Raw genomic sequence first — 15,377 nt, forward strand, 5'->3', positions numbered from 1 at the left:
TAGTCCCACCCATGAGCAATCACTGACAACCATAGTCCCACCCTTGACCAATCACTGACAACCATAGTCCCACCCATGACCAATCACTGATAACCATAGTCCCACCCATGACCAATCACTGACGACCATAGTCCCACCCATGACCAATCACTGATAACCATAGTCCCACCCATGACCAATCACTGATGACCATAGTCCCACCCATGACCAATCACTGATAACCATAGTCCCACCCATGAGCAATCACTGACAACCATAGTCCCACCCATGAGCAATCACTGACAACCATAGTCCCACCCATGACCAATCACTGACAACCATAGTCCCACCCATGACCAATCACTGATAACCATAGTCCCACCCATGACCAATCACTGACAACCATAGTCCCACCCATGACCAATCACTGATAACCATAGTCCCACCCATGACCAATCACTGATAACCATAGTCCCACCCATGACCAATCACTTACAACCATAGTCCCACCCATGACCAATCACTGATAACCATAGTCCCACCCATGACCAATCACTGACAACCATAGTCCCACCCATGACCAATCACTGATAACCATAGTCCCACCCATGACCAATCACTGATAACCATAGTCCCACCCATGACCAATCACTGATAACCATAGTCCCACCCATGACCAATCACTGATAACCATAGTCCCACCCATGACCAATCACTGATAACCATAGTCCCACCCATGACCAATCACTTACAACCATAGTCCCACCCATGACCAATCACTGATAACCATAGTCCCACCCATGACCAATCACTGACAACCATAGTCCCACCCATGACCAATCACTGATAACCATAGTCCCACCCATGATCAATCATTGATAACCATAGTCCCACCCATGACCAATCACTTACAACCATAGTCCCACCCATGACCAATCACTGACAACCATAGTCCCACCCATGACCAATCACTGACAACCATAGTCCCACCCATGACCAATCACTGATAACCATAGTCCCACCCATGACCAATCACTGATAACCATAGTCCTACCCATGACCAATCATTGATAACCATAGTCCCACCCATGACCAATCACTGATAACCATGGCCCCACCCATGACCAATGGTAACCATGGTCCCACACCCACCCAAAGCTAATCACTGGTAACCATGGTCCTGCTCACAACCAATCACTGATAACCCATGACCAATTTCTGATAACTATGTTCACATTGACACTGTCCCATCCTCTCACCTCTTTGTTCTTTGTTTTAAACTTTCATTTTTGGAGATGTTACATTTTATAAGTATGAAAAGTGAGTAAACATTTTTCTTCATGACAATTGCGTAGTTTTTTGGACTCAGATCTGTTCAGACATTCCATTCCATGCATTTAGCAGACACACTTATCCAGAGCAACATACAACATACCCAGAGCAGTCTGGGGACCAGTTGGGGGTGAGGTGCCCTGCTCCTGCTGGTCCAGGGAATTGAACTGGTAACCCTTTGGTCGCAAAGCTGCTTCTCTAATCATTAGGCCATGGCTTCCCCCATTGAGGGCCACAGCACTGCGGCATGCTGTGAAAACAAGACTTGGCCCTGGAAATACTGCCGATATGTCACGGTTTAACAAGCAGATTAAGATTTCAACCTGAAGTGGGTGTGGCCTAATCCAGAACGATGTTTCTTTTCAACCCGACCTTCTTAGTGATCCACGGCCAGAAGTCAGGGAGCTAAATGGCAGAAATAATGCATATTATTTTGGTGAAACCTTTCACAAGCTAAAATAAAATCCAATTCAAAGTCCAACTGAGAATTTGGACTTGCAATAGGACGTTGTGTTTTACTGACTTGCTTTTTTTTTTGGTTGTTAAATACGAGCCTATTTTTGAATCTCATCTCATTATCTGTAGCCGCTTTATCCTTCTACAGGGTCGCAAGCAAGCTGGAGCCTATCCCAGCTGACTACGGGCGAAAGGCGGGGTACACCCTGGACAAGTCGCCAGGTCATCACAGGGCTGACACATATGGCCCTTTTCCACTACCCTTTTTCAGCTCACTTCAGCTCGCTTCAGCTCACTTCAGCCCGACACGGCTCGCGTTTCGACTACCAAAAACCAGCACAACTCAGCTCGCTTCAGCCCTGCTTAGCCCCTAAAACTCGCACCGTTTTGGAGTAGGGCTGAAGCGAGCCAAAGCGAGCCGAGTGAGGCTGGGGGCGTGAGCAGACACTCCCCTGTGCACTTATTGGTGAGGAGGAGTGTCCTCACATGCCCCGCGAGTGCGCTGGGATCTGTAAACACCGCAAACCCGGAAGAAGAATAATTACGAATTACGAGAATTTCTGAAGCCTTATGCGCCTCGCCTCATCTATACGCTCTTGCCAGTATCTGTCCGCGTTGTCGGTGACAACAAGCCACAGCACCAAGACCAGCAACACTAACGACTCCATGTCCTCCATGTTTATTGTTTACTATCTGGGTCGTGAGACTACCGCTTAAAAGATCACTGATGTCACTGTTTGCGCTGCTTAACGACATCACGTGACGTCCACCCACTTTCGCTAACTCCACCCAATGTGTCCACCCACTTCCAGCCAGCACGGTTCAGCGCGGTTGTAGTCGAAATGCAACTCCAACAGCCCCGCTCAGCTCGACTCAGCACGGCACGGCTCAGCCCGACTCAGCCGCGTTTGTAGTGGAAAAGCGGCATTAGACACAGACAACCATTCACACTCACATTCACACCTACGGTCAATTTAGAGTCACCAGTCAACTTAACCTGCATGTCTTTGGACTGTGGGGGAAACCGGAGCACCCGGAGGAAACCCACGCAGACACGGGGAGAACATGCAAACTCCGCACAGAAAGGCCCTCGCCGGCCACGGGGCTCGAACCCGGACCTTCTTGCTGTGAGGCGACAGCGCTAACCACTACACCACCGTGCCGCCTCATAAGTAATGCTAAGAGTCATAATTATTCTCTGGAAATGAGGGTCGCTCCTGGATGATTTTTGGAGTTTAAATAAATTCAATTCAATTCGATTAAAATGCGGCATGAATAATTAATGAAGTATATGTTTAAGTCTATGAGGCTACTGTATGCATGCCATGTAAAGTGGCATTAAATGAGCAAATCAGGGGGAGAGATTTCTGAGAGCAGAATAAATGTAATATACGTAATATCCACCATCTCTCTCTCACACACAGACCGCTTCTCGCTCGTTTTTTTAAAGCAGGATCATAGAGCAGTCTTACTTTACAGCAATTAGGGAAGCTCGTTAGTGTGTGAAGTGTGAGTGACTTTAATTAAACTGACATGTTTTACCTTAAGGACACTGATATAATTACCAGGTTTTATTAATTAAAATATCAGCTCCTGACCTTGAGCACTTCTCCATCTCCTCTTTAAATGAGTCAGGGTGCGCTTTCTTTTCTTGCAGCCACTGATAAAACCAGAGCTGTGATGGATGAGTTTAAGGTTTCCTGATACACTCAGTATGTTCAGTGCCTCCTATTTATACGTTAAGTGGTTGTGGGTAAACCTGAGGGCCAAAATAGAGCAGGGGAAGTTTATCGAGTGCTTCGAACCCAAACATCAATATGACCTCTGATCAATACGAAGTGTCACAGGCAGATGAGTAAAGGCAAAACTTTAGCGAGGGGATTGTATATCTGCAGAGAATTTGAGAGCAGGAATTCTCACGGAGGAGGAAGAAGGAGAGCGGATCGATGGTCGAGGCCCCTGTTTTTCTGAGCTCAATTCTTCTTCTGACTTAAAAGAGTTCTTCTTGGGTCAGTCCTTAATGTTCCTCCCTCTCTCCGTGCTCTCGATGTCCCCAATGCCTGAGGAAAAGCTGCCGAGTCTCACAGACTCCCTGCGATGATTTATGACCGTGATTGGAACTAACACACTTCTTTATTCTCTGGGAAAAAAAAAAGAACCCATAAACCACTCGCTCAGTTCCTGGAGCGTTCGTCTGCACCGCAGCTATAAACATTATAACCTCTAAATGCCACATGGCCGTTCTGTCTAATAAACACGGGCGTTCATTTTCAATAAAACGCACCTCACGTCCTTTAAAAGCCATTAAATGTTGGAGGTGGCGTTGTGTGGTGCGATGTAGCGGTGTGCGGTCTGATGTGGTGGTATGTGGTGCAGACCGTAGCAGGGACGCCGCCCCTCTGTTCCAGCTCATCACGTTTACAATTCTCGTCCGTGTCAACAAAGCCTGAGTGGAGAATAAATTGAGCGATTTATTTGGTTTGCTTTTGATATGAGGTATAATATTTATCCAGAGCGTCAGTGCACCAGGTGACGCGGCTCACACAAGGGCTCATGTTTGATTTGAGATTTGAGGTTTTAATTGCATACTTCAGTTTGCATACAGATGTAGAAAAGCACACCCAGCTGTTCACAGCCTCGAAGCTGACTGGGTTCATTTCACCATCGTGCTTCATTAATAAAGATTTAAACATGTGTGGTTTTATTGGGTTGTAATCATAATAATAATAATAATAAGACCGTCAATGATGGCGTAGCTCACTCTGGCCTCGTCTAGTCCAGAAGGAACGATCTAAAGTGGGCCACATTATGGGCGCAATCATGGGCGCCGTGTTACGCCCATCTATGCCCCCTTTAGGCCCAGCACTGTCAGTGCTGGGTCCTGGTACCTGATTACTTAATTAGGTACACCTGTAATGCCAGCTGGGGCTATAAAGGGGCTGGCGCCTATGGCCTCAGGAGGCTCTCTCTCTCTGTCGACTGGCACTACCTGCTTGTTCTCTCTCTCTGTCCTCAGCTCTTACTCTTTTCCCCTTGTGCCTCATTCATTCATTCATTATCTCTAGCCGCTTTATCCTGTTCTACAGGGTCGCAGGCAAGCTGGAGCCTATCCCAGCTGACTACGGGCGAAAGGCGGGGTACACCCTGGACAAGTCGCCAGGTCATCACAGGGCTGACACATAGACACAGACAACCATTCACACTCACATTCACACCTACGGTCAATTTAGAGTCACCAGTTAACCTAACCTGCATGTCTTTGGACTGTGGGGGAAACCGGAGCACCCGGAGGAAACCCACGCGGACACGGGGAGAACATGCAAACTCCACACAGAAAGGCCCTCGCTGGCCACAGGGCTCGAACCCGGACCTTCTTGCTGTGAGGCGACAGCGCTAACCACTACACCACCGTGCCGCCCCCTTGTGCCTCACTCTTTTGTTATTTTGAACACAATCTTACATACTGACCTTTTCATTTGCATCCACTCACGCATAACCCCACTCCTGCACTTTACCCCTAGACACGGTTTTTTTGTTTAACCTTCATCCTACCAAGTGGGGTCCATCTGGACCCCGCACCTATATGTTTGTTTGCCATTTTAAAAATATGTGACATACTGCCTCACCGTTTTATGAATTTGTCGGAATTTATGTCTTAATTAAAACACTAAAGCACCGGAAGATCAGCTTTTTGCATTGTGAAGGTATAATTAATTTGTTACTGGGGTCCAACCGGACCCCAGAGTAAAGTTTATCTGTCTTTCATTTTATAATTGAATAGCACACTGAAAGTTAACGTCTTTTATTTCTTTTATGTTCCATAATGAAACTACCAAGCCATTCCTTCTTGGGGTCCGTGTGGACCCCACTGCTGCAATAAGCACAGGCTGCAAAACAAAAGCCCTAAATTATTTTACAATTACTTTTTTGTTTTAAATTCTGTAAGAAAAGATCTAAGTTGTAATCCAGAATGTTTTACAGCTGCATGAGCTGCAAAAATCATGTATATAATGCCAATTTTTTTTGTGGCGCTATAATTTGCTACATGTATGCTAGTTATTGCAATATTATTGCAATGTTATTGCATTTATAATACATCATTGATATTCAGCCATAGTGGATTTTGTTCTTCAATAAAGTTATGTCTGTTTGCTGCATTGAATTGGTTCTTACTGCATTGATTTCAAGGTATTCCCTCCTGGGGTCCATACGGACCCCGCCTGGTAGTTTGTGTATGTAAAATTGGCTGGTAGGATGAAGGTTAAGTGTGTTCTTTATGCCTTGGGCCCTTTAGTGTATTGCTGTTATTAATACAAGATGTTCTGAACAAAACTTATCTGGTGATTTTGTCTTTATAAGCTTTAATTTTAAAGAAAAGTATTGGGGTCCAAACGGACCCCACATGGTAAGATTAAGGTGTAAAATAGCATGGTAGGATGAGGGTTAAATAAATTTCTTAAAACTTACTTTTGTTGTCGCCTCCCTCATTATGTGATGGTAAATGAGCCTGCCGCTACATAATTTGGGGGCTCGTCCGGGATTTTTAATTGGTTTGGATCATAGACTCAAGTGGTCTCAGCTGAGCCCATTTGTTTGGTTTGTTTGGCTTAATTGCAGTCTCTGGTTAGGCAGAGTGCTCCAGCTGGGTATTGCCTTTCCTTCGGTGCACTGGTTATTATTTTGCCTTTGTTATTTGTTTTTGGGGGTAATCCTGGTCGGGAGTTATCTCTCCTGTCAGGGGCACGCTTCGAACAGTGTAACACTGTTCACGAGTTCAGCGTTAACCAGCCGCCCCAAGGCCAGCAGGCTCCTGAAGACTAGCAAGGTTAGTTAGCTTCTGGGGCTAGGTGATTAGGTTACCAGAGGACTGTGTTTCATTTGCAGTAGGAATTTCGCCGGCGACCGGCTGATGGTCTCACCTGGAGTCACGTTGGGGTAAGTGGTTCATGCGGATGTGGTAAGTCTATCCTCTCTTTATTTGTCAGTAGAATGTGTTCACATTAATTGGCTACTTTTTGTGTGCGGAGTACCGCGTAGAACATTCACAGATCTATTTTTAGATTGATTGATGTTCTGTGTTTGGGTGATCTGTCTCGCTGCACTTAATTAAGCTGTTTTAAGTTGCAATTTGTGGAGGTTGGTGCCTCGTTTAGTGCATGCGCTGCGCTGTTTGCAACTTGTTAAGGCCAATTTATGCTGACAACGCAGTCCTCGCAGATGGCGTCGCAGATGGTGTCTGCGTAGCCCCCCCCCCTTCGCAGACGCTCTGCGCGCACCTCCCAAAAATTGTGACCACCGCAGACAGCCTCGCAGACAGCGTCGCAGACAAGAGGGCTCTGATTGGTCCACTCTACATCCGCTGTACACGCACTTCCGCTTCCCTACTTTCCCGGTTTGGTTTGTTTTCACGACCGCCATTTTTAAAAACACGAGCGAAGATGGAGCAGCACGAAGAGCGGCTGATCGAGGAAGTGAGGAAGTACGTACATCTATACGACTCCAGTTCTAGTCATTATAAGTAACCGGAGGATAAACACTCCACTAACCACACCCACCAACTACTCCTAGCGATTTCGTGACTTCGCGCCCCCTTGCGTTGTGGCGGTGAATAACATCGCGCACGCCTATTACTCCCCGCTCAACGATAAATTACAACTGTCTGCGAAAAGCTATCTGCGAAAGCCTTGTCGCAAGAGCATGCAGAGGCCCTTAGTTTGTAGCCTTTTGTAAGGTGAGGTGTGCATGCTTAACTTTGTTTGCGTATGCTTTGATACTGCGACAAGTACGTTTGTGATTTATTCTGGTGTTTACCAGTTTCTGTGCATTACTTGCACGTTGTGTAATGGTAGCTTAATCATTATTGTGAGTGAGAGAAAAGCAGTAGTAGCTGAGATTTTTTTTTCTCTGTGCCTTGTTTATTTGATTGCTTCTGGGTTAGGCATTTGTAAATTACACTGTGTTGAATTTGCACCTATTGGGGTGAGTAGGGAGCTGTTCTCACAGTTAGTTGTGGCCTGTTATAATTTAGTCTAGTTAACAATGGGGCCTGTCGAAGATTTTTGTGCCAGTCCGTCTGAAGACTTGTTGGCAATAATGACAAAAGCACAGCTGTGTGAGATGGCAGGATATTACAGGCCGTTTTGTAAAAATTTTGCATCTGTAGTGTTGCCTCTGACAAACTTGCTTAGCTCCAAAGTTCCATTTCAGTGGACTGAGAAGTGTCAGGATGCCTTTGACAACGTAAAGGCTTTGCTTGCATCTGCTCCGGTACTTTTGGCCCCAAATTTTGATTGCCCGTTCAGTGTTGCTGTTGACGCCAGTGAGAGTGGTGCTGGGGCCGTGCTGTTACAGCTGGGTTCTGATGGCGTTGAACACCCAGTGGGGTACTTCAGTAAAAAGTTCAACCGACATCAACAGGTGTACTCCACTGTAGAGAGGGAAGCGCTGGCCTTAATTCTAGCTGTTCTAGCCTGGGCCCGCCCATCCTAAGCGTGACACAACACGAGGGCCTGTTGTGAGCTTAGTCTGGCCAGGCAAGCTATCTACAGCTCTTCCAAGCTCCTGAAAAATCGGGAACCGATCAACTTTGAGCATCTCCAACGGCCCTGGGTAGAGGCGTGTTCAAGGCACTGACGTAGTAGAACTGCGACCAGAAGCCATAGATTGTTTACAGAATCTATGCCGGAAGCGCTTCATTCACTCTTCCGCATCTATTATGCATAGATGCTGTATTGAAAGCATTCAACGGGAAGTTCTCATTGAAAACGGAGCAAGGAGCAGCCCTGGAGGTATTTATTGAAAGGAAGGACGTTTTCGCCTTGCTCCCGACCGGCTTCGGTAAGAGTTTAATCTACCAGTTAGCCCCGTCGCGTCACATACGTCAGAGGAAAGAGTGATGTGATTGGTTGAAGCTTCGTCACAGCCTTTTCTGGCTTCGACCAGTAGCAAACTGAGGCATTTCAGGGAGGCGGGTCAACCACGGGCTCTGGGAAACGGTTGGGCTTAATATCTTGGCCAGACCAATAGCTCGGAGAGCTTTGAAGTCGCGTTAGCCAGGCTATAGCTGTTCAGCATTTCGAAGTTTATTTAGGCTCATCCTCGAGACCCATTGAGGTATATACGGATCACAATCCCCTAGTCTTTATTGACCGTATGCACAATCAAAACCAACGCGTTATGCGTTGGAGCTTGATTTTACAGCAATATCCACTTAAAATTTTACATATTAGGGGAAAGGATAATGTTGTAGCGGATGCGTTATCTAGAGCCTAATGTGTGTGTTTTTCTCTCCATTAATATAACATTGGTGTTTTTTTTTTTGTCTTGTTCACTTTGCTTTTGTAGTCCTAGGGCCCAGGATCTACAAGTTGCTGTTTTGGTGATGAACTCTGGTAAGGGGTAGTTGGCCTGATGACTGGAGTTTGAGGTTTACTAGGGCAAACCTCTTTTTAGTGAGGGAGGTGTTACGCCCATCTATGCCCCCTTTAGGCCCAGCACTGTCAGTGCACGGGCAGGGCTGGGTCCTGGTACCTGATTACTTAATTAGGTACACCTGTAATGCCAGCTGGGGCTATAAAGGGGCTGGCGCCTATGGCCTCAGGAGGCTCTCTCTCTCTGTCGACTGGCACTACCTGATTGTTCTCTCTCTCTCTCTGTCCTCAGCTCTTACTCTTTTCCCCTTGTGCCTCACTCTTTTGTTATTTTGAACACAATCTTACATACTGACCTTTTCATTTGCATCCACTCACGCATAACCCCACTCCTGCACTTTACCCCTAGACACGGTTTTTTGTTTAAATAAATTTCTTAAAACTTACTTTTGTTGTCGTCTCCCTCATTATGTGATGGTAAATGAGCCTGCCATTACAGCCGCCAGGGGGGGAAAGGTTAGAACAATTCTAGGGGCCCAGCACTGCCATGGGGCCCTTTAAGGGGCTGATAATATGCTTTTAATGATTTTAATAAGACTTTTGAAATAACAACAATGCAATATTCCATCTGGTAAAATGAGCTAATTGAACAAGGTTGTCTACTTCTTGAGTTCTTTAACATATTGTCATTTAACCCTCCCCCTTTTGCGAAATGGTACGGTCCAGTTCTGGTAGAAGCGCGATGCGTTAAATCTGTGTGCTGATCAGTGCAACGCTACTTGCTGCTGTGTTGCGGTGCAGCAGCCAGCCAGCCAGCAGTGGAGTGCGTACAGTCTATGATCGCTAAATATGAAGAGTGGCTGTCAAAAACGTAAAGAAAGGCAGCTGAAAGCTGAGAGGGACCGGAGAGGCAGCCAACTGGTCACTCAGTTTTTCCCAAAGAAAGGTAGCTATCACTCACATGTGTGTTCAAAATATTAGCGAATGGTAAATGAACAGTATGAACGTGGTTGGATTAGCCTATCAAGAGAACCCTTTTACAGTTTGTACAGTGACATTTTTTTCAATTTTAATAACTGAACTGACTTGTGCGATAAACAAGATGAAATATTACGTTATGCTGGTGCTAATAACTAGTGCTAATAACCAGTTTCATAACTAATGGGGTGCCCTAAATATGCACAGATTCAGCCTCAGGGGGACCTCCGCCCTACCAAACCACTGAACCCCCCTTTGGAGAAGGAGGTAAGCAGCAATACAACCCATAAATGCTTTAGGATTGAAGTTTTTAATGAGCGAGCGCCATATACAGTTTGCTAGATTTCCATAGGTATTTTGATGCTGGGTAAAAAACTTTTTCTATGATTTATTAGCAGTCACATCACACATTTCACTACCAATTGTCCTAGCACAAGAAGGCATGTGGCAAAATCTTGACTTTTCATTTGTGATTGTAAATGCACCAGAATTAGTCACTGGCCAGTTTTCATCTAGTCCCTGGTAGGTTAATACATAAAATGTAATAACAAAGTCACAAACTCAAGGTCCATGGGCTATCAAAAGTCAAATAATGACAATAGTGCAATTGTGACGAGGGTGGGCAAAGTTGGGGGGCGCAAAATTCTAATCTTTCATGGGGCCCAAAATTTCTGGTGGTGCCCCTGGGTGCAATAAATGTTGCAAGCTATGGTATATATAGAAGCGATATGCACCCTAGGAATACCGACCTATTTACCAGAAAGAATCCAAAACGGCGAAGAATGAACTGAGAAGAAGAGATTTTTGTTGAACTGCTCATTAAAGCTTAATTAGTCCATAACTTCATTAATAATTGTAATGAAGCAAATCTGGGTAGAAGTTATATGCACCCTAGGTCCCCCGACCTTCATGCCAGAAAGAATAAAAATTGGCGAGGAATTCAGGGAGAAGAAGCGATTTGTGAGGAAACTGCTCATTAGGGATCGATTAATTACTCCATATCTTCATTATTAATTGCAATTATGCAAATTTGGGTAGACGCTATCTACAGTGGTGCTTGAAAGTTTGTGAACCCTTTAGAATTTTCTATATTTCTGCATAAATATGACCTAAAACAACATCAGATTTTCACACAAGTCCTAAAAGTAGATAAAGAGAACCCAGTTAAACAAATGAGACAAAAATATTATACTTGGTCATTTATTTATTGAGGAAAATGATCCAGTATTACATATCTGTGAGTGGCAAAAGTATGTGAACCTCTAGGATTAGCAGTTAATTTGAAGGTGAAATTAGAGTCAGGTGTTTTCAATCAATGGGATGACAATCAGGTGTGAGTGGGCACCCTGTTTTATTTAAAGAACAGGGATCTATCAAAGTCTGATCTTCACAACACATGTTTGTGGAAATGTATCATGGCACGAACAAAGGAGATTTCTGAGGACCTCAGAAAAAGCGTTGTTGATGCTCATCAGGCTGGAAAAGGTTACAAAACCATCTCTAAAGAGTTTGGACTCCACCAATCCACAGTCAGACAGATTGTGTGCAAATGGAGGAAATTCAAGACCATTGTTACCCTCCCCAGGAGTGGTCGACCAACAAAGATCACTCCAAGATCAAGGCATGTAATAGTCGGCAAGGTCACAAAGGGCCCCAGGGTAACTTCTGAGCAACTGAAGGCCTCTCTCACATTGGCTAATGTTAATATTCATGAGTCCACCATCAGGAGAACACTGAACAACTATGGTGTGCATGGCAGGGTTGCAAGGAGAAAGCCACTGCTCTCCAAAAAGAACATTGCTGCTCGTCTGCAGTTTGCTAAAGATAACGTGGACAAGCCAGAAGGCTATTGGAAAAAAAAAATTTGGACGGATGAGACCAAAATAGAACTTTGTGGTTTAAATGAGAAGCATTATGTTTGGAGAAAGGGAAACACTGCATTCCAGCATAAGAACCTTATCCCATCTGTGAAACATGGTGGTGGTAGTATCATGGTTTGGGCCTGTTTTGCTGCATCTGGGCCAGGACGGCTTGCCATCATTGATGGAACAATGAATTCTGAATTATACCAGTGAATTCTAAAGGAAAATGTCAGGACATCTGTCCATGAACTGAATCTCAAGAGAAGGTGGGTCATGCAGCAAGACAACGAACCTAAGCACACAAGTCGTTCTACCAAAGAATGGTTAAAGAAGAATAAAGTTAATGTTTTGGAATGGCCAAGTCAAAGTCCTGACCTTAATCCAATGGAAATGTTGTGGAAGGACCTGAAGCGAGCAGTTCATGTGAGGAAACCCACCAACATCCCAGAGTTGAAGCTGTTCTGTACGGAGGAACGGGCTAAAATTCCTCCAAGCCGGTGTGCAGGACTGATCAACAGTTACCGCAAACGTTTAGTTGCAGTTATTGCTGCACAAGGGGGTCACACCAGATACTGAAAGCAAAGGTTCACATACTTTTGCCACTCCCAGATATGTAATATTGGATCATTTTCCTCAATAAATAAATGACCAAGTATCATATTTTTGTCTCATTCATTTAACTGGGTTCTCTTGATTTACTTTTAGGACTTGTGTGAAAATCTGATGATGTTTTAGGTCATATTTATGCAGAAATATAGAAAATTCTAAAGGGTTCACAAACTTTCAAGCACCACTGTATATGCATCCCAGGCAGACCTACCTTCCTGCCAAAAAGAATAAAAATCGGTGAAGAACTGAGAGACAAGAAGCGATTTTCGTGAAATGTGGATGACGGACAGATGATGGACGACACACGATGGGATAAACTCATCACCTGTCGGCCAGATGAGCTAAATATAATAATAATAATAATAATAATAATAATAATAATATGTACTACATAGAGGCGTAGCTGAACTCCGTATTATCAGTATTAACCTGTGTTTACGTGTACGTGAACAACACAGAGCTGTGATTTCAGCAAGAACGGGACAATTCAGATTTTCTCAAGGCGTCAAATGTAAATAAAAAGCCTGTAAATCTGAACGATCGCTATACATAATTCCTCACTCGCAAAATGATACATACATTATTAATTAAACTATGTCTGAAATTTTTTGATGGTTTAATAACACAAAAATAGCATACAGACACAAACAAATGTACAATTTCCCCCCTAAAATGATACATTTTCAATAAATAATCAGTGACATGAACGGACTTGAACTTTCGATAAAATTCGATAAAAACATTCCTGATGAAAAATTCACATAGATCACATTTTAGACAACGAGAACATAGTGTAAGCCATCCAAGTCCAGAAGCCGAGTCCTGAAGCGGGGGAGGGTTCCGGACTGATTCGGTGAAGACGTCATTCCGACTGTCACCGAGAAGCCCAGGGAGGTGGAACAGAGCTGAGCTGATTGACAAGGGCAAGTGTGAATGAGATGCTCAAAGAAGCAGCGGTGTGGCTCAGAGCGCTGGAGAAGAGTGGGCTTCGGAAGGACAAGGCCCGGGGCGACCAACATGCTGAACCAACCGAGCATGAGATAAAAACTCGACTCGAAAACAAAACCTCAAAAATTACAAAAAAAAAGCAAGAAAATATGGAATTAAAGTATTTGATGGTAAGAACGTCTCATCTCATCTCATTATCTGTAGCCGCTTTATCCTTCTACAGGGTCGCAGGCAAGCTGGAGCCTATCCCAGCTGACTACGGGCGAAAGGCGGGGTACACCCTGGACAAGTCGCCAGGTCATCATAGGGCTGACACATAGACACAGACAACCATTCACACTCGCATTCACACCTACGGTCAATTTAGAGTCACCAGTTAACCTAACCTGCATGTCTTTGGACTGTGGAGGAAACCGGAGCACCCGGAGGAAACCCACGCGGACACGGGGAGAACATGCAAACTCCACACAGAAAGGCCCTCGCCGGCCACGGGGCCCGAACCCGGACCTTCTTGCTGTGAGGCGACAGCGCTAACCACTACACCACCGTGCCGCCTGGTAAGAAAGTATCTTTTTTATTTTTTATTTTTCAAGAATTATTATTATAATTGCATTTTTTCACAAATCGCTCCTGTCATTTCGCCAGTTTATTTACATTCTAAGCGGAAATGATTTTGTCGGACGTTTTGTATAAAGCTGTTATTTATCGAATTTGCAAAAAATTAAAATTAAAATGCTTGGTCTCTCAAAATCCAGTGAATGTGGATAGAATAAAACAGTTATTCCATTCAGTCTTATCGTACATGATTTATAGACAACTCGGTGCTACGCGCCTCGTCGGCTCTCAGCTCATGTACGACTCTATTTCATGGAATAACTGTTTATTATATTTTACTCCAACATTTACAAATGTAGGGCGGCACGGTGGTGTAGTGGTTAGCGCTGTCGCCTCACAGCAAGAAGGTCCGGGTTCGAGCCCCGTGGCCGGCGAGGGCCTTTCTGTGTGGAGTTTGCATGTTCTCCCCGTGTCCGCGTGGGTTTCCTCCGGGTGCTCCGGTTTCCCCCACAGTCCAAAGACATGCAGGTTAGGTTAACTGGTGACTCTAAATTGAGCGTAGTTGTGAATGTGAGTGTGAATGGTTGTCTGTGTCTATGTGTCAGCCCTGTGATGACCTGGCGACTTGTCCAGGGTGTACCCCGCCTTTCGCCCGTAATCAGCTGGGATAGGCTCCAGCTCGCCTGCGACCCTGTAGAACAGGATAAAGCGGCTACAGATAATGAGATGAGATGAGATGAGATGAGGTCATGAAAGGAATTTTCCCGACACTCAATTATTTTTGTTTAGTGGCTGAAAGCTACTGAATTCGAATCACAGACTTCCAATTTTATTAGATTTTTTTTTTTTTTATAGAACAATTCATGAATTTAAGGCCATGTGTGTTAAGGGTGGCGAGATGTGGTGAGTTAGGATCCAGTAGCAAAACACAAACCAGAAAACCCAATGAATAAAAAATGATTTAATTAAAGTACAAAAAGAGTCAACAAACAAAAATGGCAAAAATAATCCAGACAGCAACGAGGTAGACAAAGACAAAGTGCTAATATGAAAAAAAAAACCATGAAAAATAGTTCTGACGAAAACTGGAGACAAAAAACGTAGTGCAAAAAACATGAAAAACTGACAAAACGTGAGTGCGAAAAACTGACGAGGCAAAACAGAGAGCAAAAAGTCCAGGAAGCAAAAAATGGCACAGAGACGAAGTGAGAAACAGACAAGACGTTCTGGTAAAGTCCCCTTCTGAGAACGGCCTATTTATACACAGCAGAGCAGAACGCTGGCAAGA

The 15,377-nt window shown here is 44.6% G+C and overlaps 1 protein-coding gene across 8 annotated transcripts in view; it reads right to left on the reverse strand.

Annotated features, from left to right (window-relative positions):
• Positions 1 to 15,377, reverse strand: part of ntng1a (netrin g1a) — a 386,861-nt gene that overhangs the window by 8,849 nt on the left and 362,635 nt on the right. The window lies entirely within an intron of this gene.

Source organism: Neoarius graeffei, chromosome 5 (genome assembly GCF_027579695.1).
Source record: "Neoarius graeffei isolate fNeoGra1 chromosome 5, fNeoGra1.pri, whole genome shotgun sequence".
In the NCBI taxonomy this organism is placed as follows: domain Eukaryota; kingdom Metazoa; phylum Chordata; class Actinopteri; order Siluriformes; family Ariidae; genus Neoarius; species Neoarius graeffei.